The sequence below is a fragment of the Zea mays genome, chromosome 3, assembly GCF_902167145.1.
Source record: "Zea mays cultivar B73 chromosome 3, Zm-B73-REFERENCE-NAM-5.0, whole genome shotgun sequence".
Taxonomy (NCBI): Eukaryota; Viridiplantae; Streptophyta; class Magnoliopsida; order Poales; family Poaceae; genus Zea; species Zea mays.
In genome coordinates, this window is record NC_050098.1 from 107,044,554 (window position 1) to 107,062,121 (window position 17,568).

Here is a 17,568-nt window from a genome sequence, read left to right on the forward strand (position 1 = left end):
GGACTGGGCCTTGACCTTAATCGCGTCCATCAGGCCTTTGCAGCTTTGTGCTGATGGGGGTTACCAGCTGAGATTAGGAGTCTTGGGGGTACCCCTAATTATGGTCCCCGACAAGATTGTAACATTAAATTAGGCAAACAAAACAGTTTCTGAAATCTGTACAGAATTTGGGCAGATTCAGTTACTGAATTTGTGAAAAGCATAGCTTCTAAACAATCAGACTTATGCCTGTCAAAATTTAACACCAGCAAGATAATAAAGTTATCTACCACTTTTCTATAGCACATATCTACAGAAAACATACTTTACTTAACTAGATTAATCGCACAACTAAAACTGAACACGTAGGAAATTCAGCTTGCGGTCATAATAGCACTTAACTCAAGCACCAAACAAAATCATGGAGGGATAGTGCCACAAATTCTCAAGTTTAAGTCATTGTGACTTAGTTATCAAGTTTCACTTTATATCAAGACACTTAATCATTTCAAGAAACATGCGCGCTTTTGTTTACTTCTAATTTGTCTCTAATTCTCCTTGTAATTATAAAATGTGTGTCATTTTAGCACCATATGAAACTATCTAATTTGGGGCTAGAATTTTTACGAGGCATAGGTAATAACAAATTATGACCAATGTATAAATTTTCACATGCCCAGGTTTTATATTTTATTTAATACAAAAATAACAAATTATTAATGCAATAAAGCATGTGAGAGCAAGTTAAATCTAAAACTAATTATTTCTGTGGATTCATGACCATATTAAGTTTTATTAGGCTACTACAATATCATACAAGGACAGTGGAACACCATTTTCCATTTTTACACTCATACATTATTTATAAACCATTTAAAACTACTTAATATGCATCAATCAAGTTAAATCACTAACTTAATCATACATGCACCACAATTCATGAAATTTTTACCAGTCACTAAGCATCACACCAAAAGTCTACTGTAACAATTTGAATCTATTTGGAGCACTAGAGCTACAGATCCAAAAATAACAAGCAAATAAACCTTCTTTTCTCTATTTAACTTGTTTTAATTAACACACCAAGAAAACCGTGAACAACATATAAGTTTTATATTTTTCCTTGATGGGGTATGACAACATATAACTAACAAAATAGGTTTCATCATTTTTGGATTTTTATAAATAAAATTATGGAGAGAAGCAAGTTCCTTTATTCTCTAGACCAGTTTTTAAATACGAATTTCTACAAAAAAAACTTTTCCACTAAAACATGCCAACCTATAGATCTAACAAATAGATAATTTCATAAGGAAGGCAACAAAGCAAGTTTCGTGATTTTTGGAGCTACCAAACGCAAGATATGAATTTTTAAAGAAAGGGCAAATATTTGAAATTTTGAGCATTTATACCTATAGCTATAGCCTTTGGCCCACATGTCACTGACACAAGGAGTCATCTTCTTCCTTTGGTCTCTCACGTAGGGGCAGAGGGAGGCGACGGACTTCCTGCGCTTGAGCTCAAGGGAAACAGAGAGGAGGGAGGGGCGCCACTAGGGATTGTGCGCGGGTCTAGCCTCCTAAGAATGGTGAGCTCGAGCTGTGAGCCATGAGGACGCGCGAGGCCATGGGAGGATGGGCATCGGGCTCTGCTGTTGTGGGGAGGAGAAGATGCAATGGAGGGGCACGTCCATGGCAGGGAATAAGGGAGCTCGGCCATGTGGGAGCTCGGATGGCGTCCATGGTGAGGGGCGCGGTCACCAGGGCTCCATGGACGAGCAGGAGCAGAGGGAGGAAGATGGCCGGAAAGGAGCTCGGAGCCGATGCCCCGACGGCCGTGAAGGCACGAGCAGGGGCGCACGCCAGCCATGGGAAGCTCCTGTGCCGAAGGGAGGAGGAGCGTAGCGGATGAAGGGCACCTGCTCGCGTTCGGACCAGATACGGTCCCTTTGGGCAGGAGGTGGAAGAAGGGCGCCGGTGGTCTGCTGCTGGCGTGAGGGAGCAGCGAGGTGGAGCTGCTGTTTTTAAAGGCAGTGCTCGCTGCAGCCATTGGCGGACATGGGTGGCATGCTGTAGAGCTCTAGTCGTGTCAGCCAGCTGCAGCAGGTGGCAGAGCAACTTTGGACGCCCATTTTTGGCATTTTCTTTTGGAATCGAACCTGGATCACTGCAGAAGATTTGTTCCTTGATGTATACTCTACAAATCGTGTATAGGACTTGAGGTGATTCGAGCACTGGTTAGAGAGTTATAGACCCACGAAATTTGGTTTGTCAGTGGGTTAGAAATCAGTGGAAACTCGTGAAAACTGAATGTCAAAGCATGTCAAACGGAATCGGATGAATGTCATCTTTTAATATGATGTGCCTCTATTAGTTATTAACAACTTTTATATTTGAGAAAACTTGAGTTGTTCAACAAAAATTTGGGAACGCGAGACGTCGACCCGAACGATGCTGATTTCAGACTTAGAAGAATTCGAATCCTGAAATCAGATTTTTATTCTGTCTTGATGGCACTGTTTGAGATACTTAGAGATTGAATCAAGACTTGGTTTAAATATAATAATTGTTGTATAACACCTGTTCTCCAACTTTTATTAAAGGTCAAACCCTATATCTTGGTTGGAAATTGAAATTCCACTTTGGTCAATGTATTATCATTATAAAGCTCAAATTATATTTTTAAGGTAATCGGGGTATTTTCTCGACATTTTCATGGCACGGACCCTTAATAACTTTTGTTGTAAAGTTTATATAGAGTTGTTTGAGCAAGATTACAAGGCTTGGTTGAATTTTAAAATTTGCACATGTTCAAACGAGAAGTTTCAAGCAAGTATATGATTTATGTTTTGATGTGAGCATTTGGTTCAAACTTCGAGAAATCTTTAGAAGACACTTGATACATAAAGATGAATTATGATATAGAGAAAACAAGTCGGTTTGCATAAGAATTAATTAGAGGTTGACACAAAGAGATTCTGAGAGAGAATGCGGATTCGGATTAAGTATTTGGACGTAGACCGACTATCGAGAAAGCGGATTCGGATACCGATTGGATAACATAACAACTATCAAGAGTCCAAATAAATGAGTCTGGACAGGAGTTGCGAGACGAGATTGACTTTCGAATTTGCATTTGCTTCAAGAAACAAAAGTTTTAGCAGGCTCCAAATTCGGTTGTTCTTGAGATCGAATAAAATCAGAGATCGGTGAAACCTTCACAAGTAACTTGATAAGAGGAGATAGATGTGATAAAGAGATAGAAATTCTTACTAAGCATCTGAGATTAGGATAAATCTCCCGACATAACACGAAGTAGACACCTGGGGTGTCATAGCCTTCCCCCCTTAAAAGAATCTCGTCCCGAGATTCGAACAAGGACTCTTAAGGGTAGAGAAGCTAACTCCCAGACTGAAGATAGATGCAAATTCATGAGAGGGTATCTGACAAGATACTGAAGACTGATTTGGTTAGAATATCGCGACATATCGAGACAAAACGCAGCGACCACTCTAAGAGAATGTCCACAAAAATAGCACATCAGTATAGTCTCGTAATGGATCACAACTATTAACCACGATACCAGCGCGTGCCGAGCAGCTCAACCATGTGTGCACCATAGTAGGATCTCGGTTTCGTCGCGGCACCATCAGTCGTTAGTCATAATATCATTACCAAACGCAACAAATGAGAAATTCACATAGCACAGATAGATGGAGCCCGTGAGACTATGGCTTAGAAAATAAGAATGTGACCGGAGTTGAAGCAGAGATTGTTGGCAAAAGAGCATCACATGAGAATTTTCGTCAACTCTGAGAATTATTTTATGATTAACACAGAGATTATTAGGTCAGAGATTTATACGAGAGTGGATATGAGGGTGAACCAATCATGAGATCAAGATTGGCAACTTGCTGAGACATGAGAGAACTAAAGTCAACAGCATAATCCATTGAACCAAATGGATACACTACTTAGAGATAGAATCGATAAAACAACGTCATGATCCTCAGAGAAGAGTATGAGAACGATCATAATGAGATATTTAGGCAAGATCAACATCTGATACTTGAGAACGGAATATAACAGATATCTAGATAATAGGGCAGGATCAATAGGGGATCCGGAGATTCGGATGATAAGCCACAACATGATTCGCAAAGGTAAAGGTTTACTAGATCCAGGTGAAAAGAGAGGTCATCAACCCAGATGGCTTCTAGGCTGAGCAGAGGAGAATTTAAAGAGGATTTTGGACAAGGTTTCCAAAAAGAATTTTGGGCTAGACATGGTTCGCGTGAACAGACAATAAACCATTTTGACGTAAACAAGTGCACAAGGAAGCTTGGGTTGGTCTAGCGGTCAAGCTATGGGGTTCTATAAGCTGTGCAGGTGTAATTTCAAAGATAAACACACAAGGGTCAGAAAACACCAACACAAGCATGTGATTTAAATTTTTTTTATTTTTTTTTAGGGTTTCGCTTGCTAACCACTAGGTTGTTTAAAGTGGGGTGTCTTTTCATGAGCACAACAGACAATTTTTTTTGTAAAAAGGGTTGAACAATTAAAACATTTTTTTCTTTTGATAGCCAGACAAGAGAAGCACATAACACAACCTAGTCAAGACTATCATGACACACAGGATAAGACATTTTTTTGCAGTTCATGGCAATACAGCACATTATTCACAATTTCTTATTATTATTGGAATAAAGGTGAGATAAGCATGTTGGTGCACAAGAGACAATGATGTGACAATCATGATGCATGCTCATTCTAGGCGTCTTCTCAGACCTAACTAGTTTTTTTTCGGATGCTTCTACCGCATCCTAATATTAGTAATAGTAGCCTTTACGGCCTATATAAATAGCCACCTAGCTACCCATCTATTTCCTAAGGCTTCACGTCCTAAGTCTAACCTTATCGTCCTGATATCTATCCAACTTTGGTTTCTAATCAAGTTTTACTTTAGAAAAGGTTGGAAATCATGACTTATTGACTTCTCTGTACTGGTATTCGCTCCGATACCAGCTGTGGCGGAACCGCCCGAATTATTCCAGCTTAAGTGCCCAAGTCGCACCCTTAAAGGTAGCAACACACTTAAATCAGAATAATCCGTCAGTCCCTCGGATCTAGTCCGATAAAGCCACTTATCCAGGATCGAATACCACTAGCTCACTCGAAGGTGAGGCACAGAGAAATACAATAAAGCATAATACCACAGATTTAATAAGTATCAATATTGATTACATTATCAGAGTTTCAAAAGCAGTAACAATATTTTTAGTGCAGCGGAAATAACTAATGGAGAAAAACCGAGTAACATGGCGAAGCCTGGCCACGCTACTCCTCCTGGTCCTCTCCTGCGGAAGCAATAACCCACTCGACCGTCTATCCCGGTGGCAGGGATGAAGGCCAAGTCACACCATCAACCAAATCAAGGAGGTACCTGCAAAAATTATGCCACAAGCAAGGCTGAGTATACTAATACTCAGCTAGACTTACCCGGTGTGAGGAGTCTACTCCTCTACCTCTAAACCATGCAGCTGTTTGGCTGAGGGGTTTGGTTTGCCAAAAGCACTAGCTGAGTCTAAAAACACGTTTTAGCTTTTCAAGTTCTAGAATAATAATTTAGACTAGATGAGAACATATCTATTCATACATGATATCAAACATTATATCAATCAACATCTTTTCCAGTCATCTTATTTCCACTTATTACTCAATGCAGTACAATGGATCAAGCTGTCTCATTAGCTGCGAGAAGCAGACGATTCGAATCGAGTTTTATCCTTGCAAGGTAAACCTAAACACACGACATGTCAGGGCACTCCATCCCCACACACATCAATCGTCCCCATCGATTCCCCATTCGCGGCCAGGCCTCACCACCTTGGCATACAATGCTCCACTGACCCCGGCCGCCGCCGTGCAGTGGCCGCACTTGTACCCACCATATCTAGAATGGGAGACCCAGTCTCAGGTCGCGTGAGGGATAAAGTCTGCGCCCGGCTTCACTCAGGTACTAGGTTTACCGGTTACCATATTTCCCGACATGTGTTTAGTACTTTCAAACGCTTGACACAGGTATCCGCACGTTAATCCTTATTCCAATTTTGTCTCATAGACAACGCATCCCCATGGATCCGTGTCCATAGACCATCATCATTCTGTTATCAAAAATGGATAACCAATTCCTGACCTCGCGCGAGTGCTAGAAAAATCACTCGACTTCTACCGAGATCCTGATTTAGCATAGCAGCTACTCGACCAGCAAACTAGTATCCATCTCAAAAGGAATCCTGAGTTCATGCAACTAGGGTTTCAACCAACTCCTACACTTAAGTGCACGGTACAAGCCTACAAACATTAAGTGTAGTAAAATAGCATATATAAACGGTTATGCATAAAACCGGGGCTTGCCTTTCAAAGCTGGGGCGGGGTACTCACTTGGCGAGCATCCACTGGTCATATCCATCATTCTTCAGGTTGTCCGCCAACTGCATCTTGTGGTTGGCACCGCATCACTTGCACGATCGTCATCTCTCGGTCCTAAATGAGATGCAGGATGCATATGTATGAATATGATGAAATATATCACAAGATAACCCAAAATGGACGGTAGCGACTAAACATTAAATTGTAAGACACCGCGACAACCATATGCTAGCATTAGCTATCTACACTTCATCGATCATACGTAATCAATACCATTAGAAAGACACCAATACTTTCTAGAATTAACCAGCGCAACACGGCATCACACGTGCAAGCATTTATCACATTCACTTTAATCATTCATTGGCTACTTATTAAGAAACTAGTTAAGTACACATAAATTTACGATGACTTACACATAGACAGACTTAGGAATAGTTACTTAATCGGGTTTCACAATCATTCACAGCATTCTACTGCAAGCATACACCCCAGAGAACACACATGAGGAGATAGTTTAATCACAATTACATATTATACTACATTAATGATGTTAGTTACTTACTAGTATTAGCAGATAGGCAAAGACAAGACATTATCATTTTGTTTCTCCGAATATATAACTGCATTGCTAAGTGTTGATTAAGCCAAGCTACTTATTAGACCTCAACAAAATTAGTTCACTAACTTAGTGAGACATGTACTACTTACCTGTATATAACTCAAATTATATTAGTCACTTTCATTATTACTCATGTTCAATTAAAACCAAACAAGCAAGCAGTCACTCAAGTCAAACACAATAGAGTAGAGCAATCAATCACTTCTAACACAATTAGGACAGCAGCACAGCAGTTGTTTGTTTTAATCATAACTCTTCAAATATTAATCCAACAATAGCAAACTAGGATCTTCTGGAAAGCTTAAAAAGTGCTCTACAACTTTGGTATTTTTACCTCGACAAGATTCAATAGTTAGCAAGGTCAAAAGTGTTAACACGATAGCTCTGTCCAGATTTGGACAAATTCAGATTTGAGATTTCAAAAATCCACAACTACAGGTTCAGACATCCAAACAAATTGATCCTAGACTTTATGGAAAGGTAATAAAATTGTCTATATATCATTTATAAACATCTCAAGGTGATTCAATATTTAACTAAGGACAAAAGACACTAGAAGGCTTTGCTGTCTAGAACTAGACAGATTCAGTCTTCACACCTTAAACATCCATAACTAAATCTTTAGATCACCAAAAAGAGTGATCCAAGACTTTTTGGAAAGCTTAGAAAAAGTACTACATAACTTTTATAATCATCAAGAAGTGATTCTATGTTTAACCAAATCAAACAATTCAGTTTTCGAAATCTGTTCTGACAGTGGACAGAACACAACAACCAGTTTGTAAAATTCATAACTCTTAAACTGTCAGGCCTATGATTGTTAAATTTTAACACAACCAAGATAAGAAAAGCATCTACAACTTTCTTATAATGACCATGAACATATTGTAACATTAAATTAGTTAAACAATACAGTTTCTGAAATCTGTACAGAATTTGGGCAGATTCAGTTACTGAATTTGTGAAAAGCATAGCTTCTAAACGATCAGACTTATGCCTGTAAAATTTTAACACCAACAAGATAATAAAGTTATATACCACTTTTCTATAGCACATATCTACAGAAAACATACTTTACTTAACTAGATTAATCGCACAACTAAAACTGAACATGCAGGAAATTCAGCTTGTGGTCATAATAGCACTTAACTCAAACACCAAACAAAATCATGGAGGGATAGTGCCACAAATTCTCAAGTTTAAGTCATTGTGACATAGTTATCAAGTTTCACTTTATATCAAGACACTTAATCATTTCAAGAAACATGCGCGCTTTTGTTTACTTCTAATTTGTCTCTAATTCTCCTTGTAATTATAAAATGTGTGTCATTTTAGCACCATATGAAACTATCTAATTTGGAGCTGGAATTTTTATGAGGCATAGGTAATAACAAATTATGACCAATGTATAAATTTTCACATGCCCAGGTTTTATATTTTATTTAATACAAAAATAACAAATTGTTAATGCAATAAAGCATGTGAGAGCAAGTTAAATCTAAAACTAATTATTTTCTATGGATTCATGACCATATTAAGTTTTATTAGGCTACTATAATATCATGCAAGGATAGTGGAACACCATTTTCTATTTTTACACTCATACATTATTTATAAACCATTTAAAACTACTTAATATGCATCAATCAAGTTAAATCACTAACTTAATCATACATGCACCACAATTCATGAAATTTTTACCAGTCGCTAAGCATCACACCAAAAGTCTACTGTAACAATTTGAATCTATTTGGAGCACTAGAGCTACAGATCCAAAAATAACAAGCAAATAAACCTTCTTTTCTCTATTTAACTTGTTTTAATTAACACACCAAGAAAACAGTGAACAACATATAAGTTTTATATTTTTCCTTGATGGGGTATGACAACATATAACTAACAAAACAGGTTTCATCATTTTTGGATTTTTATAAATAAAATTATGGAGAGAAGCAAGTTCCTTTATTCTCTAAACCAGTTTTTAAATACGAATTTCTACACAAAAACTTTTCCACTAAAACATGCCAACCTATAGATCTAACAGATAGATAATTTCATAAGGAAGGCAACAAAGCAAGTTTCGTGATTTTTGGAGCTACCAAACTCAAAATATGAATTTTTAAAGAAAGGGCAAATATCTGAAATTTTGAGCATTTATACCTATGGCCTCGGGCCCACATGTCACTGACACAAGGAGTCATCTTCTTCCTTTGGTCTCTCACGTACAGGGGCAGAGGGAGGCGACGGACTTCCTGCGCTTGAGCTCAAGGGAAACAGAGAGGAGGGAGGGGCGCCACTAGGGATTGCGCGCGGGTCTAGCCTCCTGAGAATGGCGAGCTCGAGCTGTGAGCCATGAGGACGCGCGAGGCCATGGGAGGATGGGCATCGGGCTCTGCTGTTGTGGGGAGGAGAAGCTGCAATGGAGGGGCACGTCCATGGCAGGGAATAAGGGAGCTCGGCCATGTGGGAGCTCGGATGGCGTCTATGGTGAGGGCGCGGTCACCAGGGGGCTCCATGGACGAGCAGGAGCAGAGGGAGGAAGATGGCCGGAAAGGAGCTCGGAGCCGATGCCCCGACGGCTGTGAAGGCACGAGCAGGGGCGCACGCCAGCCATGGGAAGCTCCTGTGCCGAAGGGAGGAGGGGCGTAGCGGGGGAAGGGCACCTGCTCGCGTTCGGACCAAATACGGTCCCTGTGGGCAGGAGGTGGAAGAAGGGTGCCGGTGGTCTGCTGCTAGCGTGAGGGAGCAGTGAGGTGGAGCTGCTGTTTTTAAAGACAGTGCTCGATGCAGCCATTGGCGGACATGGGTGGCATGCTGCAGAGCTCTGGTCGCGTCAGTCAGCTGCAGCAGGTGGCAGAGCGACTTTGGACGCCCATTTTTGGCATTTTTCTTTTGAAATCGAACCCGGATCACTGCACAAGATTTGTTCCTTGATGTATACTCTACAAATCAGGTATAGGACTTGAGGTGATTCGAGCACTGGTTAGAGAGTTATAGACCCACGAAAACTGGTTTGTCAGTGGGTTAGAAATCAGTGGAAACTCGTGAAAACTGAATGTCAAAGCATGTCAAACGGAATCGGATGAATGCCATCTTTTAATATGATGTGCCTCTATTAGTTATTAACAACATTTATATTTGAGAAAACTTGAGTTGTTCAACAAAAATTTGGGAACGCGAGACGTCGACCCGAACGATGCTGATTTCAGACTTAGAAGAATTCGAATCCTGAAATCATATTTTTATTCTGTCTTGATGGCACTGTTTGAGATACTTAGAGATTGAATCAAGACTTGGTTTAAATATAATATTTGTTGTATAACACCTGTTCTCCAACTTTTATTAAAGGTCAAACCCTATATCTTGGCTGGAAATTGAAATTCCACTTTGGTCAATGTATTATCATTATAAAGCTCAAATTATATTTTTATGGCAATCGGGGTATTTTCTCGACATTTTCATGGCACAGACCCTTAATAACTTTTGTTGTAAAGTTTATATAGAGTTGTTTGAGCAAGATTACAAGGCTTGGTTGAATTTTAAAATTTGCACATGTTCAAACGAGAAGTTTCAAGCAAGTATATGATTTATGTTTTGATGTGAGCATTTGGTTCAAACTTCGAGAAATCTTTAGAAGACACTTGATACATAAAGATGAATTATGATATAGAGAAAACAAGTCAGTTTGCATAAGAATTAATTAGAGGTTGACACAAAGAGATTCTGAGAGAGAATGCGGATTAAGTATTTGGACGTAGACCGACTATCGAGAAAGCGGATTCGGATACCGATTGGATAACATAACAACTATTGAGAGTCCGAATAAATGAGTCTGGACAGGAGTTGCGAGACGAGATTGACTTTCGAATTTGCATTTGCTTCAAGAAACAAAAGTTTTAGCAGGCTCCAAATTCGGTTGTTCTTGAGATCGAATAAAATCAGAGATCGGTGAAACCTTCACAAGTAACTTGATAAGAGGAGATAGATGTGATAAAGACATAGAAATTCTTACTGAGCATCTGAGATTAGGATAAATCTCCCGACATAACACGAAGTAGACACCTAGGGTGTCACAAATAGGAAGATAAGCTCAGTCGGTTCACTATTACTTAGGCGCATGTTGTTATCATATCCGCATGTAACGCCCCACGGTCAAGTATATAAGGCCTAGGGGGCACCCCCTCGAACACAACTCACTCACTAACCATATACTCAGCTCTCTAGCATCTCTGGTACTAGAGAACTCCCCTGTAACCCACCACATAAAAGATCCACACCAGGACGTAGGGTGTTACGCATCTCAAAGCGGCCCGAACATGTACAAGATTGTCTACTGTCTCTCATGTGTCTGGCACGAACCATCGAGCTACAGTCGGTAACACCGTCCTAATCCAAAAAGCACCTCGAGGGGCAACCCTAGGTGCGCGGTCGGACCCAAAACACCGACAGTTAGGGTACTCACTATCTTCAAAGCCGGGAGGTTGCTCAACATAGACCTCTTCTTTGATTGGTCCATTGAGGAAGGCACTTTTCACATCCATTTGATAAAGCTTAAAGCCATGGTGAGTAGCATAGGCAAGTAATATACGAATTGACTCAAGCCTAGCTACGGGTGCATAGGTTTCACCGAAATCCAAACCTTCGACTTGTGAATATCTCTTGGCCACAAGTTGGACTTTGTTCCTTATCACTACACCATACTCGTCTTGTATGTTGCAGAATACCCATTTGGTACCTACAACATTTTGATTAGGACGTGGAACTAAATGTCATACCTCATTCATTGTGAAGTTGTTGAGTTCCTCTTTCATTGCCAGCACCCAATTCGAATCTCTTAGTGCATCCTCTACCCTGTATGGCTCAATAGAGGAGACAAAAGAGTAATGTTCACAAAAATAAGCAACTCAAGATCTAGTAGTTACCCCCTTATGTATGTCACCGAGGATTGAGTTGACGGGGTGATCTCGTTGAATTGCTTGGTGGACTCTTGGGTGTGGCGGTCTTTGACCCTGTATCTCTTGATCATCTTCCTTATCTTCATTGACTTGATCTCCCCCTTGATCATTGTCCTCGTCTTGAGGTGGCTCATCCTCTTGATCTTCATCATCTTGAGCCTGATCCTCATCTTGAGTCGGTGGAGATACTTTCATGGAAGATGACGGTTGATCTTGTGCCTGAGTGGGCTCTTCGGATTCCTTAGGACACACATCCCCAATGGACATGTTCCTTAGTGCGACGCACGGAGCCTCTTCATCATCTAGCTCATCAAGATCAACTTGCTCCACTTGGGAGCCGTTAGTCTCATCAAACACAATGCCACAAGAAACCTCAACTAATCTAGTGGATTTGTTGAAGACTCTATATGCCCTTGTGTTTGAATCATAACCAAGTAAAAAGCCTTCTACATCCTTAGGAGCAAATTTAGATTTTCTACCTCTTTTAACAAGAATAAAACATTTGCTACCAAAGACTCTAAAATATGAAACATTGGGCTTTTTACCGGTTAGGAGTTCGTATGATGTCTTCTTGAGGATTCAGTGAAGATAGAGCCAGTTAATGGAGTAGCCCAAAACCGGTCCGGAGTCTTGTACTCATCAAGCATGGTCCTCGCCATGTCCAGTAGAGTTCTATTCTTCCTCTCCACTACACCATTTTGTTGAGGTGTGTAGGGAGAAGAGAACTCATGCTTGATGCCCTCATCCTCAAGAAAGCCTTCTATTTGAGAGTTCTTGAACTCCGTCCCATTATCGCTTCTTATTTTCTTGATCCTTAATCCGAACTCATTTTGAACTCGTCTCAAGAATCCCTTTAAAGTCTCTTGGGTTTGATATTTTTCCTGCAAAAAGAATACCCAAGTGAAGCGAGAATAATCATCCACAATAACAAGCACTACACGACGGTTGATCTTTAGCGACCCTTATTAGGTACCAACTGTTGGTTGCTAAAGGTTAGGGACCGACGGTCAGTCGCTAAATCCTTTTGTAGCAACGGTCGGTTGGTCGCTAAAAGTCTAGAAATTTAACAACTTATGGTTGGTCGCTATAGATGTCGTCGGGGACTAGCGGTGGGTCGCTATAGAGCAAGGATCACTATCAAGTCTTATAGCCTGAACGTACCTGTAGATGTTAGTGACTAAAAATTAATTAAAACAAGTAAACATTGATCGCTAAATTGCATGGTGATTTATTTCTTTTTAATATTGCTTGTATGTTTATTTCATGGTTTGTTTATGTATGGATATGACTATAATATGCAATTATGTTCTTTGTGCTTATATAATATTAGATTCGAGTTGAAAGTCGTTTCAAATGTTTATTATTTATTTGCATTCGTAATAATTTATTCAAATGTCTATTATTTATTTGGTAAATTTTTTATGAATTTTTTAGTAATTTAAAAATGCATTTCGAAATAAAAAAAGAAAAGAAAACCCTCCCTAACCCTAAGTCCCACTAGGGGCCCATCTACCTAACTCTCCCTCCCACTTATTTGATCTTGTAAAGAAAATCTCATTTTATAAAACAATAATGAATTGCTAAAATAAGGTTTTCGGAAAATATGTATATTAATAATTTTAGTGGTAGTCAGGGTAATAAGTTTTTCATTTAATTATGTGCCATTTATTTGCATTTGGAATGATTTTTGATTTGCTCATAATTGATTTTTAACATTTAATAACATTTCTACTTAAATGGAAATCCAAATAAGTAATATAATAATTATTAGTTCAAAAATAAATATTTTATTTATAAATAGTTTTGTTGTGATTATTATGAAATTTAGGGTTATTTAAAAATATAATTCGAATTTACAAAAGGAAATAGAAAAAAAACTAAAACCTAACCTAACCTAGCCGGCCCACTTGGCCCATCTCCCCAGCCGCCGCCCCTGCCCTATCCTCCCTCAGGAGGCCGCCGCCCCTGGTAGCCGCCGCCTCTCCCTGCTCCTGTCTCTCCTCGCTTCTCTCCCCTCCTCTTCTCCAGCGCTGCCGCCCCGTGTGGTTCCCGACGGTCGCCGACGCCGCGGCGCCATCCCGGCGGTCGTCGACGCCGCGGCCCCATCCGGCGCTTGGCGGCGCGCATCGCCGACGCCGCAGCCCCATGCTCATCTCTGCTAACCTGCACCTATTCTCCCTGTCGCGTATCGCGGACAAAGGTACCTTCTTCCTTTCTTTCCGAATTCAGAGATGATATTTGCTTGAGCCTTTTAACTTTGCTTTTGTAGATTTGGAGTGTGTTCTCTTCGTAATCTCCAGTCTCGTCACCAAGGCCGGATCCGAGGACCAGGCGCTGCAGATCACCGACCTCATCCACGCCAAGCCCACCTAGCAGGCAGGCGACAAGCCAGCGCCGTGCCTCAATGTGTAACCAACAACCGTTCGCAGAGAATTCGATTATTTGTTTGTGGCAGCCAAAGGGGTTTGCTTACACACCTGTTTACAATGTCTATCTATATGTAGTCTTTTCAGCTTTACAATCTTCTCCTAAGCCCCTACGGCAAGGCAACAACCACTGAGTTCGTCAAGTCGTCTACCCTATTTCAGGTGCTTGTTTACTCCAGTCCATGCATCTGTAAAATTGGTTGTATGTGAAAAAAACATGACATATAATCCTCGGGAAGATATTTTCCCCCTGAGAAGTGCATTTGTGCCTTTTTGCAACACAGGATGCTATTCTTATTCCTTTTATTCCAAATGTGTCTTTGCAATCAGACTGCTGAATGTAGTTATTAATGTCAGCGTTAGTTTCATGGACAAAAGATGCTCTAATGCTATATGCTTACATGTAATTAGTGTTGGTGTTTTTAGTATCTTCTCAGGCCTAAGCTCGTGTGGTTATAACTTATAAGTTGCAAAAGTTGACATGGGGTGTCCTTCCAAGTGCCAAGTATTTTTTTTCTTTTTTATTATCTTGCTTATGGGTCATTAAAAAGTTAAATACTCCTTTGATCACAGAGGAATGTGGCAGTTCAGGAAAGAGACATAGCTATTCTTGACAATACTCTATTGGCCGGTGAGTGTCAGGACTACCTGCAATGGTAGTAGACATCATCAGGGAAAGGAATGCAGCCTGGTCTGAGATAGATCAGCTTAGAGCAACTCAGGTCAACCTGATGTAGCAGCTGAACAATGCAGAGGCATGGAATGCTGACCTGCATGAAGAGATCCATCAGTTGCACGCCCAGCATAACCCTATTGATCCACCTGCACCTAAAGAAGGAGAAGGAGCAGTAGCAGATGATGGTGGGGAAGTTTCTGAGGTCGACAGTGGTCAGGATTAGTCTGTTAGCCCGTGGTTAGGTGCTAGACTAATTTCTTTTGCTTAATGTTCCTAGAAGTAAGGTTGGGAACATCTGATGTATGGCCCGCTATGTGGTAGCTTCTGACATGTGTGTGGCGAACACTCTTTTGATCTAGCATGTGTATGCTAGCAAAACACTTTGCTTGTATGCACTTTTATCTTATGATGTATGTGATGGGCATGTTGTGAATGCTTTGGATGTGATTTTGCCTTTGTGATTCTCACCTGAAGTTTTCTTCTATGAAATTTCATATGATGGTGGGTCATTGACTGTGTATGTCTTTATGATTTGTATATAAAAATCTGTGATTTATTGTGCTTAATTAAATGTATATTTTTATTAATAAAAACTATAAAAGGGCGACTTTCTGTTGGTTGCTAAATGTATAGTATGACGACTTACGGTTGGTTGCTAAATCTATAGTACAGCAACCCACGGTTGGTCGCTAAATATACAATATTAGCAACGGACGGTCGGTCGCTAAAAAGATGTCGGTCGCTAAAGCCTTTAGCGACGGCACTTACAGCGACCATCCTTAAGGGTCGCTAAAAGTTTTTAGCGACCAACCGTAGGTCACTGAAGGTCGTTTTAGCAACCAACCGTAGGTCGCTGTAAGTGAACCGTCATGTAGTGAAGACAGTACTTACTCCCGTCGATGCTTATGTAAGCTATCGGGCTGAATAGATCCATGTGGAGTAGTTCCAGTGGCCTGTCCGTTGTCATTATGTTCTTGTGTGGATGATGAGAGCCAACTTGCTTTCGTGCTTGACATGCGCTACAAACCCTGTCTTTCTCAAAATGAACATTTGTTAGTCCTAAAGTGTGCTCTCCCTTTAGAAGCTTGTGAAGATTCTTCATCCTAACATGGGCTAGTCGGCGATGCCAGAGCCAACCCATATTAGTCTTAGCAATTAAACAAGTGTTCAGTTCAGTTGTGTTCTCATTAAAATCAACCAAATATAGCTGACCTGCTAACACTCCCTTAAATGCTACTGAATCATCACTCCTTCTAAAGACAGTAACACCTATATCCGTAAAAAGACAGTTGTAGCCCATTTTGCATAATTGAGATACATAAAGCAAATTGTAATCTAAAGAATCTACAAGAAAAACATTGGAAATGGAATGGTCAGGTGATATAGCAATTTTACCAAATCCTTTGACCAAACCTTGATTTCCATCCCTGAATGCGATAGCTCTTTGGAGATCTTCATTTTTCTCGTAGGAGGAGAACATCCTTTTCTCCCCTGTCATGTGGTTTGTGCATCCGCTATCAATTATCCAACTTGACCCCCGGATGCATAAACATACAAAACAATTTAGGCCTTGTTCTTAGGTACCCAAACAGTCTTGGGTCCTTTCACGTTAGAAACAAGCACCTTGGGTACCCAAACACAAGTCTTTGATCCCTTGTGTTTGCCCCCAACATATCTGGCAACTATTTTGCCTGATTTGTTAGTAAGCACATATGATGCATCAAAAGTCTTAAATGAAATATTAGACTCATTTGATGCAGCTGGAGTTTTCTTTTTAGGCATTTTAACATGAGTAGAATGTCTAGAGCTAGAAGCCTCATTCTTATACATAAAAGCATGATGTGAGACAGTATGAGGTTTCCTAGCATGAATTCTCCTAATTTTGTGTTTGGGATAATTAGCAGGATATAAAATATAGCCCTCATTATCCTGAACCATGGGAGCTTTGTCGTTAACAAAATGAGACAATCTTTTGGGGGCATTAAGTTTGACATTGCTTCCCTGTTGGAAACCAATGCCATCCTTAATGTCAGGGCGTCTCCCATTATAGAGCATGCTTCGAGAAAATTTAAACTTTTCATTTTCAATTTTATGGTCATTAATTTTAGCAGATAATTGAGCTATATGATCATTTTGTTGTTTAATTAAAGCAAGGTGATCATGAATAGCTTCAACATTAATATATCTACATCTAGTACAAATAATAACATGATCAATAGTAGATGTAGATGGTTTGCAAACATTTAATTCATTTATCTTAGCATGTAATATTGCATTCTCATTTCTAAGATAGAAAATAGTATCATTGCAAACATTTAAATATTAGCCTTGGAAATTAAACTATCATTTTCGGTCCTAAGGCTAGAAATTGATTCATTCAATTTATCAATCTTAGCATTTAAACTAGCATTTCGTTTCTAAGATTGGTAATTGAATCATGGCAAATGCTAAGCTCCTTAGTCAAGTTTTTATTTTT